This window comes from Pteropus medius, unplaced genomic scaffold (assembly GCF_902729225.1).
Source record: "Pteropus medius unplaced genomic scaffold, Ma_sr-lr_union100, whole genome shotgun sequence".
In the NCBI taxonomy this organism is placed as follows: Eukaryota; Metazoa; Chordata; class Mammalia; order Chiroptera; family Pteropodidae; genus Pteropus; species Pteropus medius.
Genome location: NW_024344240.1, coordinates 21176676 through 21192018, shown reverse-complemented (window position 1 = coordinate 21192018; position 15343 = coordinate 21176676). Strand labels below are relative to the sequence as shown.

Here is a 15343-nt window from a genome sequence, read left to right as displayed (position 1 = left end):
GCCACAGCCTCGGTCTCAGCTGCTTGAGACTGGGCAGCCCCACGTCCTCAGCCCATCCTACCTTCTGCCATTGCAGGGTGATTTCTTAGATTTCTCCCTAGTTGTATGGCTTATTCATCTAGATCCCAGGCGATTTTTGCTTGCTGCTTGCTCCTTGTTTCCGTCATAACTTTGATTTGGTTGCCAGAGAAATGAACAGAGCCTCTATCATCTACACCATTTTTTTTCTTCATGTGCAAGAGTTTTTTTTATGCTTAATCTCATTGCCTCATTTAATCCTTCTAATTATTATATTCATGTTCCAGATGAGAAAACTGAGGCTAAGAGAGAAACTTGAGTAGCTCAAGGTCAAACACGGCTAGTAAGTACAGAGCAGAAATTCAAACATAGATTTGTCTGAATTTTGCACTGTACTTGGACCTTTCCCAGCAATAACCAGGTCAGTGACAGCCTTGGCAATGGAGTCTAGGAGAGCTGGCCATCAATGTATGAGCAGATGCCTGGAGTAATTAAGCAAATAACTACTAACAACTTGAGTTTATCTAGTATTTTTCTTTTGAAAGGTTCTGTTAAAGAAAGTCCTTTCTGTAATTCTTTGTGCTTATGTTTTGGTTACTACATCATTAGGGTCCCAGATGTGTACCTCAGCAGAGGGCATTCAGCTTAGCAGTACAGAATTATTTGCTTTTGTCTACCATGAATAAGTGCTCCAGAGTCTGCAAAAGATAGAAAATAAAAATTTGCTGAGAACTCCATCAGTCTTCGTTCACCTTCTGGTATTACAGAATACACTTATTTTAGGTAACATGATCCCTAAACACAAGCAAACTTCATCTGATACTCAACCCTCCCCAAAACTGTTCTGGAAGAAGAACTGGCAGAGGTGGACTTGATGAGAGACTACATGTTGATCTCCAATATGGTACCTTCTAGAGGGATTTTTGAAGGGCCATTTTGACCCTGCACTCTGTTCCATAGAAGGTTACGTTGGAACACAATCTTCTGCCCAAAAAAGATGGCTCTGTTGCCTCACTCTAGACCCTTCTGGATGGGTGGACTGAGCAGCTGGACTCAATTGTTCATTGGCTCTCTGTGGTGTCAGTCTCCACTTCCATGGGATCAGCTGTTATTCAGTGAAATGAAAGTGGGAGCTGAAGGCCTTTCCTTTGAAGGGTACAGGCAGTCTAAGAGGGTAAAGGGCCATGGGGTCCTGAGAACCAGAGAACTCCTTAAAGCGTTGAGAGCAGGCCAGGAAGCTGGAAAGAAAGGAGTGAGGTAGAGCCAGTTACCTCAGGACACGGGCACCAGGGGACAAAAATCACCTCAGAACCAGGGGGTTCAGGACAAGTCAAACTCTTCACTGTTTTCCCTAAGATTCATGAATCCAGATACTTTTCTTTTGAAAAAGTCACTTCCTTTATGCCCTTTTTATTTTCTTACTTCTGTCATTACTTCTTTTCTGTTTCACCTGAAGACTTGGTAACGTTTCTTTGAGAAACATCAACCTATCTAAGCCCACCCCCAGGGGGTCCAAGAGAAGGTTTCTGTGGGATGGTTGGTTTGCCAACAGGAGGGGCTTGGTGGTAATAGTGAGGAGAAAACCCCATGGAGATGGTAAAAATGGATAGGAAAATGCAGTGTAAAACTTTAATATCAGCCGATCACTAACACTGCCCTTGCTCCACCAGAATCTCAGGCTTGCAGCTTGGGGTCTTCTCCTCACCCTCTTCTCCCTTAGCTCCTGGAAGCAGAGGTCTCCTTGAGTGCTCTGTCACGTATAGATAGTAGCTGGGTGTCCCTGACCTTCCTCTGGTTTGCTCTGGGTCTGTTGTCAGGGGACTCGGTGACTTACTTGATGATCTTCATGGAGTGCTTGTGGTTCTTGGAGTGGCGGTCAATTTCAACTTTGTCCATGAGCACCTACCCTCTGAGGAGAAATTGGGTCTCTTTTTGGTCCATCCAACAGTATTTTCTTTGGGAAGGACATCCCATCCCTCAGCCCAACAGCTGCCCTATGCTTCCTGCACCTCACTGACCCATGAGCTCCTTCCATGAAGCCTCAGGAGCAGATGAAGCTCCTCTGAACCATCTTTGTATACCTTGCCTTCGCTGAAGGGCTTGTGGCCAGCATGCTCTTCTTCCTCAGTTGTCTTTTATGCCACATTGACAAGAGAGGAGGTGAAAGGATAATGATGTCTGGAAGTAAGACTGCTTTGCTTGCCTTGTGGTGAGGGCTGGGAGAGTTTGTTCCCAACTCACCAGCAGCTTTCTGTCAAGCGTGAGGGTTCTTGATGCCTCTCATTTTTAAGTTTGCATGTTAGTCACAATTCAGGGACGACAGGAAAAGTCCCATGTCCCATATTTGTAAGTCAGGCCATCCTAAAACATTCCTCTAAATTTGATTTAAAAGAATTCTCTTTGGTCATTTTTACATAATGTGGAAACAAGGAGCAGGAAGCTAATTTTACTTATATAGATGGTTACAGTTGTCCTTGAACTTGGCCATGGAGTTGGCAGGATGTTTAGCTGGGATCCCCTAAAAGCGTAATGTAAGATGACATCATTCTCATGGAGACAACCAGGAGCTGGAAGGTAGGGACCCAGAAAGCTGACTGTGGAGTCATTCCAGCTTTCGAGGATCTCAAGTGACCATCTCAGACAGGATGTGGAATAGAACAAGGCTCAGGAGTCCTGAGGCCTGGAGCCAATGAGTACTGGTAGAATCGAAAGCCTGAGCTGCTTCTTCCTTAGTGTTTAAGAAACGTATTTGAAAATGTCAGTTTATCTCAGAAGGCTAAGGAGAATCCAAAGCAAGGGAGTGTTTTTGTTTGTCTTCAATAAGAGAATTTTTAATAGACCCATAGGTACACATAATATTTTAGTTATATACATGATCATATCTTGCTATAGAGATGTCCTATGTTCACAACAACATTCGAAACCTGAAATCAAGACACATTGTCTGAACTGAATGATAGTGGTGCAGGATATCTGAGGTTGGGACTGTCCTGGAAGACCTAGAGCTTGTGCTCATTGTCCACATGGAGAACAGCAGCTCCTCTTGTCCCTGCTAGGCCCCTGGCTGCCTGCACGGGGATTTGGCAGCCACCGCTAAAACCCAACACCTGAGGGCTAATGGGGCCTTCGTGTTACCTAGTCCATTTTTTAGATGGAAAATGTGCAGCCCCAAGGACATGTCTTGTCTACAGTCATGGTTAGCAAGATGTTTAGGTTCCACCAGCGGAGTGCACACAACTGTCTTGAGGAATTTTTTCTGTTTTTCACTAGTTGTTTGTAATGGTTGTCATTATCTCTGGGCTGTGATAGTATTTTAAAGTTTACAAAACACTTTCAAGTACATGGTCTCACTTAACCCTCTGGACATTCCTGCATGGTGATGTATCAAGAATGCATCTGGCTATAGTTAACAGAAAACCCAACTGCAACAGCTCAAATACAAAGAGGGATATTTTTCTCACATAGTAAGATGTTTGCTGGTGATGGTCCAGTAGCTCAATATCAGGGCTGACATTATTGTGATTCTTCAGCCTTCACCCTGTGGTCGAATGATGGCTGCTCTAGCATCGGCCATCGCATACGTTTTCAAGGCAGAAATAAAAGGGAAACAGAGAAGATGTAGCTTCCCAGAGCCCTGGGGAGAATTCTGCTCACGTCTCATTGGCTGGAAGTGTGTCACATGGCCACCTCAGGCTATAGAAAGCCTGAGCAAATGAGCATTTTGCCTGGAGCTTCGCACATTGCTAGCCCAAGCAAAACTGGGTTCCATTACCAAGGCAACCAACAGTGCCAGCCATCACCTGGGCTACGGGCCGCTCTTTTCCTCTACTTGTCTGATAAGCAGTGAAGTTTGGCTTTGCTGCATTTTCTCCTCTTTCTGCACCAATCTACAGTTGACCTCTAAGCAACAAGGGTTTGAATTATGCAGGTTCACTAACACATAGATTTTTTTTCAATTGACCCATGCAGTTCAAGCCCACGTTTGTTGATGGTCAGCTGGTGGTTGGAAATCCATGTATGGGAGGGCTGATTTAAGTTATATGTGGATTTTCAACTTTGCTGGCAGTTGGCATCCCTGACCTGCACATTGTTCGAAGGCCAACTGTATTTGTATAATAACCTTAATTTCTCCCATGATTACAAAAGAAGAAAATGCTCATTCTAGAGCCTTGAAAAATTCAGAAAAGAATAAAGAACAAAATCGTTAACAATCTCATACCCCAGAGATAATGACAAATGTTAACGTTTAGAATGCTTCTTTCTTGAAAATTTCCCACACATATATAAATGATATCATATCATATATTAAGTATTGTACCATGCTTTTTTTTTTTTTACTCAACAGCATATTGTATTTTCCCATGCCATTAAAATTTTTCAAAGTCATTATTGTTTGTGCTCACTTTGGCAGCACATATACAAAGTCATAATTATTTTTGATCACCAAAGTATCATAAGCTTTTAAAAAAAAAATACTGATGTTTATGGATATTCCCTATAGTCTCATCTCAAGAGAAAACCACTACAAACAGCTAGCAGCTTTCTCAGAATTTGCTCAACAATTCCCATGTTGTTGAACATTTAGATTGTTTCCATTATCAAAGATAACATTTTGACAAATATCCTTGTACATAGATTCTGACTATTTCCTCTGTGTAGATTCCTAGAAGTGGAATTACTGGGTTAAAGGGTATAAACATTTTAAAAACTCCTGATGCATATTGCCAAATGGCTTTCTGGAAGGACTGTACCATTTATACTCTGACCAGCATTTTATGAGCATGCTCAACTTACTCCAACCTCACCAGCATTTCTGAACCACTTTCAGCCCTTTTGCAAGAAAGCAATGTGGCTTAGCAGAAAGCATGGCAGGCAGAGGTTTGACTAATTCTGACTAGCAGTCAGAAGTCTTGGTTTTAAGTTCTGACTCCACCAGGACTTGTGTATGACCTTGGGCAAGTCACTGCACTTCGTGGTTTAGCTCAAAAACATTGTGTACTGTAGTAGACATTGTTGGTTGTCTGCTAGTAATTATTTCCCCTTTACTCCTTTCTAACAGAATCCTGATTTGTTCAGATAGCACCCTCCTCTGTATAACTCAGGATTTTAGAGGATGCTGACTTCATCCCAACCTGGGCACGTAGAACTGATTAATTTAAGCAGTGGTTCTCTAGATTTTTGGTCTTTGGACTTCTTTACACTCTTAAAAATTATTGAGAAACCTAAAGAGCTTCCTTTTTATGTGAGTTATATCTATTTGTACTTATCGTATTTGACGTAAAACTGAGGAATTTTTAAACTATTTTGAATTAAAGATAATAATAAGCCCAGTGTATATTAACCTAAATTGCATATTTTAATGAAAATGGCTATGTTTTCCCAAACTAAAAATATTTAGTATGTTGAGTGGCATTCTCTTACATTTTTGCAAGTCTCTTTTTAACGTCTGGCTCAATAGAAGTTAGCTGGATTCTCATATCTGCTTCTGCATTTGTCTGCTGTGATTTCACATGGCATGTAGTCTCTGTAGAATTCCATTGTGAGTGAATGAGAGAGAAAAAGGCGATGCTGTTATGAAATAGCTTTGGCCTCATGGACCACCTGAAAGGATATCAGGGACCCCAGGGGCCCCAAACCACACTTTAAAAACTGACATGGTGATGCCATTGCCCTTACAGTGACAGTGACTGGTCCAGGAGTAGGCACATAACATTTTGACCCATGAGGTATTAGGAGAAACTGCCAGCGGACTCCGGGAAAATTCCTGCTCCCAAAGAGAAAAGTAGGAAAGATGTGTTCATGTCTGCATGTGCCATTAGGAAATGCCATGGCTGTTTTCCTGCCAGCCCGAAGATGAAACTAGCACATGTGGGAAGGCTGAGCCAAGGATGGCAGGCCAACAAAGCTGGTGTCCTGTGAGGCAAAGCATGTGTCTTAGAACCTGCACTCACTGTGGGAGATAAACATGGAGCCAGAGAAGGCATATTAACCATAGAATTTGGTGTGAGGAAGTGGAGGCACCCTCAAATGAGGAATGGGTGAGCTGAGGAGGTGTGGCAGCAGGCAGTGAGGATCAAGAGTTCTGCTGTTCAGGGCTGCAAAGTGGAGACGCTGCTTGTGGCTGTGAATTAAGTGATCCAGCAATTTTCAGTGTAACCTTGGGCAAGTACAGTAAGTGCATGCCCATTGAGGGCTTAGTATCAGCAGAAGGGATGGAAAATTAAGGATATTGATGTGTAGGTGTGTTTTGGCTATCTTTGTGGCCGTTAGTAAAGTCCTCTAAGAAAGAGAGAAGCTTATGCCATACAAAAGCAGAGAAGCAAGCAGGAATCTTATATTAAGGAGTTACCAAGGCCCAGAAAAGCCTTACTGGCTAGGACTCTCTCAAACCATTTCCTTTAAGCTTCTCCACCTGATACTTTGGACAGCATGTGGGCAAAATCAGCTTTGTGGTGAGGATCCCCTGCCTGAGAATATTATATAGATTACCTCTGGACAGAGGTCTGTAAACTATGTCCAGGGGAATGGGAGAGCACAAAGGCCATTCAGGGGACTCAGGGATTATATCCAGAAAAAGTCTTTGACCCGTGGTTAATATCCCATGGAACTGACCATGGGATATTTACTGATATGACCATCAGTAAACTGATGGAAGTTTACTAAATTTTAAGAGAATCATATTGCCACAGAAACCCTAGTCTTGGCAAAGTAGAGCCATGGTTTTTTTTATCTGTAAGGAAGTCCCCACATTTCTGAACCTGTAGTTGCTAAAGCTTTGTACCTTCTCTGATGGTATCAAAGATCCATTTTTTTCATGCCAAGGATCTACCTCCAACAGACCTCTTTGAAAATGTGAATACTTCCCAACATATGGCAACAATATGAGTTAATTTCTATGTACCAGATATTTTACATACATTATCACATTGAATCCTCACAATAACCCTACAAAATTGATATCACGATTCCTGCTTTGCAGATGAGGAAACTGACAATTTAATGAACTCACTGGATTATTTCTGCCTTCAGAACCTGGTTGATTTACTCCACCAAGCTGCCAGCTGCTAGAACCTTTGTCTGTATTTAGTCATCTTAGTTTCAATGGTACAGAGGGCCTACCAAGGACTCTGGGAACAATGGGAACAGAAATGAAGTCTTCTGATCCTACAGAGCCTGGAAATGATATCGCCCTTTCTAAGGTAAATGAAATTTAATGTACAATAACATAAAACATTGATTCTGATTTTCTTAAACAAAAATGAAATTTTTTATCTCATTACAGAAAGTCCACAGGTAGGGCAGTTTTCAGGCAAGTAGGCAGGAGGGATGTTTTTGGTTGGAAGAAGGGAGTCCACAGTAATTTCTTGAATCACATCATATAAGTTGCTGTGTGTGCTGGCTATTCCAGGGAGATGCTGGCATTCATGACTATGGCCAGTGTTCTTAATAACTGCTGGGCACCTGTCACTGGTCCCTATTTCCGTCAGCTGACCTACCTTCCAAAACTCAGGGAAGATTCATCTCCAAGAAACCCCCTGATTAACCTGAGCCCCTCTAACCTCTCCATACCTGCTCATAGCTCTATAACCTCTCAGTGCTTCTACAGTAGTCCCCCCTTACCTGCAGTTTCACCTTTCACGAGTTCAGGGACCTGCAGTCAACTGTGGTCTGAAAACATTAAATGAAAAATTCCAGAAATAAACAATTCATAAATTTTAAATCGTGTGCCGTTCTGAGAAGCACGATGAAATCTCACGCTGTCCAGCTCTATCCTGCGTGGGACGTGAATTATTCCTTTGCCCAGAGTCTCCATACCATGTATGCTCTGCACCTGCTAGTCACTTAATAACCATCTAGGTTATCAGATCGACTGCCGTGGTATCTCAGTGCTTGTGTTCAAGTAACCCCTATAGTAGCCTAAGACTATATCACAATGCCTATGTCAGTCATTCACCTCCCTTCACCTCATTACGCAGGCCTTGTATCATCTCATATTGCCCCAAGAAGAAGGATGAGAACAGTATAGGAAGCTATTCTGAGAGACAGGGAGAGAGACCACATTCACAGCACTTTTATTATAGTGTAGTTACTATAATTGTCCTATTTTATTATGAGTTATTATTGTTAATCTTTTATTGTGCCTAATTTATAAATTAAACTTTATCATAGGTATGTATGTATAGAAAAAACATAGTATACATAGGGATCGGTACTATCTGTGCTTTCAGGCATCCACCGGGGTCTTAAAACCTAAGTAACCCCCTCTGATAAGGAAAGACTACTGTATATGTAAAAGTAATCATGAACAAGCATACAGAAAACATGTTTATTACAATTTACCATAAATTTCTTTTTAGAATGCCAGAACTATGCTGTTGCATCTGACCCATGGGCGTTTAGCCCTGTATCCTGTTTCCTCCAGCAGCTCCAAATAATGATTTCTCAGAATGGCAGAGAAGGAAGGAACTTGGAGATCATCCAGTCCAAACCCTCATATTCAGGTGAGGCCCAGAGTGGGAAAATGACTTGTCTGACTTTTCACAGCAAGGAATAAAACCCAGGTCAGGACATATTCTTTTGGCTATTAGCCTCACGGGAACCCTAAACATGCCCATTATTGCAAATGATTAATTTAATTTACTTATCTAAATTTTTTTCCAATCCTAACCATATTATCAAGCTATATTAACTTTGGCTATAATGAGGTCTATAACTTTATCACTTTATGGTTAAAAATGGGTAGCATTTATTCATTTAAAAAATTTCCAGAACTTTTGTAACTTTTGAGAAAGGAGCTTACATTTTAATATTTTGAGATTTGCTGAATAAAGTTTATATTTACCCAATTTACACTTCAGTATTTTGCAGACTTTGTTCATACCATATCTCTACCTTCCTAGTATGCACTTTTTTTTTTAGTCTTTTTAAACTTAGGGCAAGATCTGGGCTGATCTCAAAGCATAATTCATTTTAAAGGCAGAAAAGGTCTTCAGGACTTGATACCACTGTTCTCTAGTATTGGTTAAGTGTCCTTTCTCATAAATTTTACAAGAGAAAGTTTACTTAGTATACCTATAATACAATTTTTTTGTACAAAAATTATTTTGAATACAGTTTTCTTGAAGAAAGTTACTATACATGGTGACATTAATCTGCACTATAGTTGTCTTCTGGAAATGGTCCTATTATCTCCCCCACTTGTCTTGTCTTCCTGGTGAGACTGATCACTGGTAGAGGAGGGGGCATATTTCTAATAATTCTAATGCCGTAGTACTAATAGTGGTCTGAGCACACAGAGGGCACTTAATGAATGTTTACTGAATGAGTGGATCAAACAAATGGATGCAACCCAGTGAGTGAGACTCTCCTTTCTTTATGGTAAGGAGGAGCAAGGCATAAAAAATATACTAATTCCAGAAACAGCAACGAGAATACCATTCCAGTAAAGAGTAGAAAAGACTTGTTTTCAGCTAATATCTGCCAAAGTTGGTCCAGGAAAGAGGACAGCAATGACCATTATTTCTCAGAAAATGTTTTTGTCTAGACACGGATGCGATTGCCCTGGGAAACAAAACCGCGCAAAAGTGCAGAGGCCAGGGGTCCTGCTGCCCACCTTCTCCTTCCATGGCCCCAACCTTCTATTTCTCTTCCCACACTACTGGACAGCAGTGTACTCCAGAGTGTGGTTCAGATTCCAAGAATCTTTGGAACTCGGGAAGGGCCTGAGTCATTAGGACAGAAAGAAAGGGAGGCAATATCCAGAGGCCTTGAATGTCGTCACAGTGTGGAGCTGAACACGTTATGAATTCCTCATTTTCTTGCGAATAAAGAGAGGCCAATATGGCTCATCTGGAGAAGTGGAAACTTCAGAAGTCAGGTGTATGAAACTTTGGGAGTGCTTGAGGAAAATCTTAGCAGATACTCTTTGGAGCACATATCCACTGATGTGAAATTTTCCACAGAAATAAATTTGATGGAGGCTGTATACAAGAGGCCAACGAAGAGAACCCATTTATTCAATTTAGTAAAGGTCTGAGGGAAAGAAAGAGTCATTTTGTTGGTGTTTGGTTAACACTGGATGTTAGGTTTAGTTCTGATTGTTCAATAAGTTGTCTTCTGTGTATATGCTATCCATGTGACTATTTCCTGAGAGATTTGGTCATTCTGCTCATCTTAAGAAGGGCAAATGAGCATAAAAATCAGGGAACAATCTGGACTAATTCCTAAGAAAGCCTCAAATGTTGAACTAATCTAAGGTAGACCACACTTCGCTGCAAAATATGGTACTTGAGACAGAATTTGATGTATAGATTGAGATGGAAAAGGCTGGACTCTTCAATTTATTTGTATTTATAACATTATGACTGGTGCTAATTCTTTCCTCCCTTCCACTTGCAGAGGGTTTGAGGAAATTAAGGGTGTCATTTGCCTTGAGGCTGAATGGAGGGGAAAGTAGTGAGGGGCAGAACAGAGCCAGCACTTCCTTGAGTTCAAAGAGGAAGACTATGCTTATTATAATATAATTATAGGAAATATTGGGGGCAGCACCAACCACTGCCTCAGAGGCTCACATATGGGAACCAAATGTAGTTCTTATGAGGTTTGAAAAGCAGTGTTGTGCCCATGTAGTTAGTTAGAGTTAGAAGTGACCTCAAATTATTTAACTCTTCTGGGCCCCAATTTTTTCATCATCAAAATGAGGGAGCTACTTGGGATTATTCATTCTCTGCCCAAGTTGTACATTGTATCACCTGAGAGTTGTAATATGGCTACACCTCAGATGAATGATTCAGAAATGATTCTGGATTTAGAACCCAGAAATGACTTAGGTGGAACCCAGGCATCGGTATTCTGGTAAAACAAAAACAAAAACAAAAACAAAAAAAACCCACAAGTGATTCTCATGTGCTGTCCTCTAGTGTTATGCAAGGTCAATAGGGAGATTCAGCTTTTCATGTCACAGTCTTGCTTCCCTACATGTGTTGTAGACCCTTGAGGGTTTAGACTCCACTTTATTCTTTCCTCCATTGTGCCTCGCTCAGACCTAGACCTGTGTAAAGACTTAGCACGTGCTTTATGATTAACGAAAGAGTGAATAGTTTGATAACTATTCTAAATATTTTGATTCCAAAGACAGGATCAAAGAAAACACCAAGTTCGCCCTCACTGTTGATTCGTTAGACATGTTGATTGAATACTTATGCCCAGATGAGAGCTCTCCAAGCATGCTCTCCAAGCATTTATCGTCACCATTTTTTAAGTGTTAATTTGAGCAAAAATCAATTTGAATAGGGCAGCGCCCAAACCAGAATTGATTAGGAGTTCTCCTTACCAATCGTTTTTAGGTGGCATCAAAATGTACTTTCCCACCCTACAAAATCAAAGAAACGGTTAAATGCAGTCTTTGTTTTCTGGAAGTTGTGGTTTCTATCGTAAATGAAATCTCAGTAAATCTGAATAGACAAATGTAGAAACTGAGGCCCACAGAAGTGAAACAAATTGTCCAGAGTCACATGGCCAGTAAGTCACAGGGCCAGGACTGGAATCTGAGCCTCCTAACAGAGTATAAGCTTTTTCGCTCTACACGATGAAGGTCGGCAGAAAAATGGCTCCACTTTGAGGGTAGAATAGGTCTTTTGATTTGAGGATTTTGCTAGATTTCTGGCCTGACTTATCTTGTCTCAACTCAGAGAGCACCTCACCCTGTGTTCTTACCCTCACCAAGAAAAGAGCAAGCAGACAGATTCCTCCCAGTGGAATTTCTCTATCTTTTCAGCTCTGCCGTGGTTGTGTATGTGTACTAATGAGGTAGGGGAATGGACATTATGTGGGGAATCTAGTCCAAACTTGCTGTTAGTGAGATGTGTGGTATGCAAAAATTGCTTAAATCTCATTTTTCTTCTCTGCAAAATGATGGATCTTTATTAAATTGATTCTAAGGTTACTCTCAGCTCCATAAATTTCATTCTATAGCAAATAATTGTCTTTTGTCATTTCTTATTCTTTTACTTTATAGAATGAGATAAACTGTAAACACATGTTATAGTGTAGAATATATATAAAAAGACATCATTATGCCACTTATTTTAGTAATGGCTTGTATGTGCACGTGTGAATTCCTCAAAGGGTTGTAACGATAGCTGACATGCTTGACTCTTTTATTCTGTGTCAGGCATTGTGTTAAGCACTTTGTGTGTACTTACTAGTTTAATTCATAGACCCACCCTCTGAGGAAGGTGGTAATGATTATATTCATTTTACAGACAGTAAGACTGAGTTTGAGAGAGATGAAGTCAGTTGCCCAAGATAATGTAGCTAGGAAGTGATAAAGCCAGGATTTGGCCCGAGTGGTCTGTCTTGGAGGTTGTGCCCTCGGCCCCCACACTCCTGCCTTTCCTTGGGGCAGGGATTGTACATTGCACTCTTCCGTGTCCTCCCGTGGTGCCAGATGTTGCTGAGCACAGAGTAGCACAGAGTCAGAATATGACCTGGCAGTGACTGAGACAAATGGAAAGAACAGTGTTTGTTGGCAAACTCTCTTACTTAAGAAACTTCCAGAACAGGCTCCACAGGCAGCTATGGGTCATGTTCTGAAGACATCTAAGAAGTGAGCGAGTACTTTGGGTATGCTCAGTCTCGAGGAGAGATATGGATTTGTTGGCTCCTGTAGGTTCCTCCAGTCCGAGATTCCTAGAACTGTTGGCTGGAAGAGAAATGCTTACGATAAACCACAGAACGGGACCAAAGGTGACAGGAATCACGCATTTGGCCTGATGTTTATCCTGTGGGCCAGCCAGCCATAGGCAACCATTTACTAGCATTTCATCAGCTATTGCAAGGCTTTCCCTATCAGCTTCCTTTCCAATTACTCATAAGCTCTGTAAGAGCAGGGGAGGAAATGAGGACCCGTGGAGGAGTGTCCCCGTCCTGAGTGCCATCACGGCCAGAGGCTGAAGGGAGCTTGAAGCACTGGTCTTTTTGCTGGCCGGACTAGAAATCTCTGGGGCCCGCTTTCCCACGGTCCAGACCCCAGAGCTTGCTTAGTGACACATGCCATTCATTCCTCTCATTCACTGATTGTTTTACTCTCAGAACAAACAAAACGGGCTCACTCTATGCACTCATCAATGCCCCTTACTTTCTAACTACTTTCCCAGCCCATTCCATAAACTCCCAGGCATATCCATGCATTCATTTATTCTTTTAATGCAAATATTTTAGTGAGCACCTATCATGTGCCAGCCGGTGGATTTGGGGTTGGGGTAAGAAGATGAATAACATTCATCTCTGCCCTCAAGGAGCAACCGGCAAGTGGGGGAAGCTGATAAGCACTCAAGCAGTGATGATGTAGTGTGAGAAAAGTGTGCAGAGAATGAAGGTAGATAGACTGGAGGCTTCCATTGGGGGTGACATTTGAGCTGGGTCATGAATATTGCATGGGGTGGGAAAGGGCATTCCAGGAGGAGGAGCAGCTCGTGCCAAAGGTAAACTCAGAAGTAGCAGGATGTTGGGCGATGGTGAGTTCCATGTGACACTGTGCGTGGTGCATGGGGGTGGGTGTTGAAAGTCTTCAACAGTTAGGCCATGAAGTGCTTGCAAAGGGAGTTTAATTTTGCCAGGGAGTTTAGATCTTATTCCATAGGAGATGTGGGCCAAAGAAGTCTCACCCTAGTGGCACCATGAAGGTGCATTGCAGACGGGCAGTGGAAAAGGCTGAGAGACAAGCTAGACAATGATTGCCAGCATTCCGAACACCCACAGTGGAGTGTAATGAAGCATAGCAATGGCTCTGTGAATTTACAAGTTTGATGACCAGTAGTGCACAGTAAGCAAGGGTCGCAGCTTAGAGTCAAACATTCTGAGTTTGCATCCTGGTTCTGCCCCTTTCTTGTGTGACCTTAGGCAAGTTCCTCAACATCTCTGTCCCTCAGGACCATCATCTGTCAATGGGGAAATGGTCAGAGTGCCCACCTTGGAGAGATGCTATGAGAATTAAGTGAGGCTATGTATGCATAAATCCTCTCACACAGTGGGTGCTTTATCCACTTCGGCTCTTATTGTTAAAGAAAGAAAGAGAGGATTCACAGATGACTGGCTTCACCAGCTGAGTGGGTGGTGCTATCATTAGCAAGAAGAGAATATACAAGAGGATTTAGAAGAAAGATAGAGAAGGGCAGAGATATTGGGTTGGGCATAGGACTTGATATGACTGGCTATTTATAGATGCTCACTTGTTCCAATAACTACTGCTACAAACAAATTACCCCCAAACTTAATAGCTTAAAAAAGACACAATCATTTTATTATTACACTTACAGTTGTGGGGTTGACCGGGCTCAGTGAATTGGTTGTTGCTCGGGGTCTCTCAAGTGGATGAAGTCAGAAAATAGCTGGAGCTGGAGACATCCCATAGGTGTCCTCACTCACGTTCCTGGTGGTCGACCCTGGGGGTTGGCCAGAGCACCCACGGTGGCCTCTCCACGTAACCTGGACTTTTCTACAACATGGTGACTACGTTCCAAGAATGCGTGTTCCAGGAGAGCCACAGGCAGCTGCCATGGGTCCATTCTCCTGGAAAGTATTCAAGTGCAGGCTCCAGTGAGAAACCCACTCCTTGCGCAGAGATGTCCCCACCCTCTGAAGCTGAGCATCCCTCCCAGAGCTCCAGCCCTTCCATGGGTCTTCTGCTTGGAACAAATTACTTTCCATAGGTCAGAGCTCAGCAGAGATGTCAAGAGCCCCACCCTAAAGCTACCTTCAGAAAGCATCTTGGTGTCAAGGTGACAAGGCAAAACTCCTCCTGCTGCCAGGGCCCTGGATGAGCTGGCAGGGTTGGGGTTCAGAGTGCTTAAGGCATGGTCAGTGTAGCAGAGGAAAAAGTTAGGGGGACTTCTCAGTCCTGTCTGACTGACAAGCAGAGCTTTTGGGCCCCAATATTCTGGGCACAGGGAGGGGGCAGGAACATTTCAGTTGTGCACTGGGCTCTCCTCTGAGACCTCTCCTTGCCAATACTTCTGAGACAGCTATGGACAATGCACACAGAAGAAGTGGGGGCTGCCTGATGAGCGATGATGACTTCTAAGGCTCTAGAAAAGCTTTCACTTTCTCCATGCCCATATGTTCTCTCACCAAGCACTTAGGCAGATAACTCTTATAAATGGGGGTGAAGTGTGAGTGAGCAGAATCTGTCATTCCATAGAGCAAAGAAATAAATAAGATGTGTAAAGAATATTCACATACATCATTTGATTCTTAAATACACACTGTGCAGTTGGCCTTATCATCTTCATTTCCAATGAGGTAAATGAAGCTCGGAGAGACCAAT

General features: G+C 42.3%; 1 long non-coding RNA gene across 1 annotated transcript; it reads right to left on the bottom strand.

The window, feature by feature from the left end:
* Positions 1 to 620: 620 nt before the first annotated feature.
* LOC120607439 (uncharacterized) lies at positions 621 to 14714 on the bottom strand. The gene is made up of 3 exons (XR_005654156.1): positions 14335 to 14714; positions 7639 to 7686; positions 621 to 716 (listed from the first exon to the last, which is right to left on the bottom strand). It is a non-coding gene; the product is annotated as an uncharacterized LOC120607439 (long non-coding RNA).
* Positions 14715 to 15343: the final 629 nt, after the last annotated feature.